Raw genomic sequence first — 3481 nt, 5'->3', positions numbered from 1 at the left:
TTGGTTTTGTTACGCCAGTAAAGGTTATCAAAAGAGTTTTTCAAATCCGCCAGAATTCCAGGTAGGGCATCTGTACTCAAAGATTTAGATTTTAACAACATTTTACCTGCAAGATACTGTCTCCGAATTGATAGCGGAGGTAAGGTCAGTTCTGATTCCATTACATGGATAGGCGTACTTTTTATAAACCCTCCTATTATTCGCAAGCAAGTGTTTTGCAATGTGTCTAATCTAGCTAAATTAGTTGTAGCGCTATTGCCACATAGAAAGCTTGCATAATCAAGCCTACTTCTTATCATTGCAATATACAGTCGTCTTAAATGAACTTGGTGCACTCCCCATCTGAAGGAGATATTCATTTCACAATATGCTGATGATTACGTTCTATATTGCCATTGTAAAAGCCCTGCTGAGGGAGAATTAAAAATCCAGCAGGCATTTTTTTTAGACATAGGTTTAGAGATCTCCCAGAGTAAAAGTAAAGTTTGTCTGTTTAAAAGGGGGTTTAAAAAAGATAACATCTCTATTAAAATTAACAACCAAGTACTAGAAGTTGTAGATACCGTTAAATACTTGGGCCTGTGGCTTGACCGAGGCTTGCGATGGGGAAAACATATAAACGAAATCAAAGTTAAAGTTACTAAATTTTGTCTTGTGAAGAAATATAGATTTTCGTTTTTCGCGCTAGGCCCTCTGGCAACACTGGTCAGGTTTGGTACTCGTTCTAAAACAAATGATAAATATTGAATAATAAAATGGTACATGCTGGTCAAGCAAATCTTGACAGTAAAAAAAGGCGCGAAATTCAAATTTTCTATGGGACGAGATCCCTTCGCGCCTACATTTTTCAAATTTGCCGCCTTTTTCTACTGACAAGATCTGCTTGACCAAGTATATATTTAAAGGTGTAGCGTAGTTTTGATAAAAATTTAAAAGGTAGGTGATGTCAGTTTATTTATATCATCTCACGGACGTAGAGAGTAAACTGGATAGTGTACACTGGCCAAAAAGTGTGTCCACATGAGAGGTCAAACCTGAGCCCTCCATCTCTTTCTAATTAGGGTGACCATAAGTCATATGAATGTGGGATATTAGCATAAGATGGAATGTATAGTTTGGCCAGGATCTTTACTCATTCGTGCATAATCAGAGAGAATCATACTGTATTTACCCTCTGCTAGTATAATTGCCCCAGAAAAGAGATGGATATAGTTTTTTTCTCTTCTGTAAAACGCTTCACACAACCTTACTTAATTTAGTCGTTATAAAAGCTGTTACAGATGGGATGGGCGTATTGGATCGCGATCAATGCGATCATGGTTTATTGTGAGGAAGGTGGTCCGCCGTATGTCCATCGTACGTATTGGGTGAAAACCAGCGTAGTGTCTTACAGACACTGCTTATGCTGAGCGGCATCCTATTTGGTGTATGTTTACTGTATTGTTAACTTTATGGTGTACTTACCGTAATGTAGGTATGTTTTGGTACGCCAAATAAATATTTTCTATTTCTATCAAAGACAGCTATAAGAGAGAGCGAGACAAATATCCAGGGTCGGGTAAAACGTTGTAGTTGTACTTGGTAATTCGCAAATCGTATCGATTAAAAACGCTGCCTTCGGTCGTGTTTTAATTTATCACCACTCGTTGCGAATTTAATTCCTACTTTCAACACTTGCAACGCAAATAAATTTATATTATTACTATGCCCACTGGTTATCGATACTAGTCATTTTGTCAAGCCCTAGCGTAGCGTAACAATTTATGTTTTTACACGAAATTATCTTGATTATTGACTAAAATGATAAAATATTAGCACATGACGAAATAAAAACTTACATTTAACTGTGTAAACCGGCATTCTACACTATTTATGCTCTTCATAATTCATAATTTAACAAAATACCTATCACTATCAATATCATACTCATGGTGTGTTCATATACGTGATGACTTCCCTTTTGCATACTTTAGCTATTCTTTAAGCGTAAGCGTCGTCGTAGATCTGTAATTGAAACAACATTTTCAAATTTGCCGCTTTTGTATACTGACGGAAATGTCGGCCCAACCTATATAGAATCGATTATATATATATAAATAGTTAGAATTAACGTTCCAGTAATTAAATACTATGTATAAAAATATGAGTCTGTAATGTCCAATTTAAGGACTTCGGATTTAATTTTTGGCAATGGGGTTGGCCGGTGGAAGTTTTTAGCAGATGGCGCCATCATAGCTTGCCCTGTCAATCCCTAGAATTGTGTCAAATTTTTGTTTTTTTAATACCCTGGATGCCAGCCCTTTAAGCCAAATCTCATAGAAAAAGGGGCAAGCTATGATGGCGCCATCCATGCAAACCTTTGACAGTTGCCAACCCCATTATGTAGCTCTCATTACGTGAACCGAATAATTAAACATGCCGAAATAATCTATATCTTTATTTATTTATTAGTATACTATTTAGGTAAAGTTATTTTTACATTAAGTAGGAAATAACAATTTTGTAAGACCGATCCAAATCGTACCGACATCATGGTGACCCTAATCGTCATCAAGTTGGGGATACCAATTAATATTCAAAGTTACTACAATTTCTACCATATTCAATTTTCTGTTTTTTTTTGTTGCGCACATGCTTGGCTTAATCAGTTAATAATATTAACATCATAATAATTAACAAATTACTTAAAAGATATCAGAACTGTAATTAGAATATAGCACTAAAATAGTATAAGAAGGTAATGAATTTCAGTACATAGTATATTGATATAATTTCTATCACAATGGTATCTTTTTAACATTGGCAACATGTGCGAGTGAGACACAGGGCTCAGGTTTTTCTATCTCATGTGGACCGTTTTCTCTAGTCTGGTACGAACAACATTCTGTCTCGGTGATAAGGTTCAAATTAGTATGGCAAAAAAACTGACAACTCGCTCCAGTTTAAACAATATAACTTCATGTATCATCTGTGGTCAATAGTTTTAAATTAATACAGCTAAGGCCAAGCGTGCACCACGATTTTAATTTTAGCGACACGATTTTAAAATCGCGCTGTAATATATCGCAGAAAATTCACTGCGCGCACTGCGATGAAAAAGTCGACGATTTGTTCATACTCAACATGGATTTCGTACCAGAGGGGCTACCGCGAAAACCGAAATTCGCAAATTGCGGGGATCTTTCTCTTTTACTCCAATGAAGGCGTAATAAGAGTGACAGAGAAAAATGCTTGTTATAGCCCAGTCGTTTGTCATGAAACGTGTCTTTAATATGCGATCGCTGTATGACTTTGAGCATTTATAACACAAAGGTGATCCCCGTCTATTTCCATAATTAAATGGTCAACATCTAGCGTCTCATTTTCTCATTCCGACATGTTGACGCTCGGAGAGCGAAATGCCGACTGAGGTCCGGGGTGCGATTTTATTATCGCAGTGCGCGCGGGGTCATACAGCTCCGTATGCTGCAATTCACTTTGC

This window comes from Cydia splendana, chromosome 5 (genome assembly GCF_910591565.1).
Source record: "Cydia splendana chromosome 5, ilCydSple1.2, whole genome shotgun sequence".
Lineage (NCBI taxonomy): Eukaryota > Metazoa > Arthropoda > Insecta > Lepidoptera > Tortricidae > Cydia > Cydia splendana.
Note: the sequence above shows the minus strand (reverse complement) of the source record.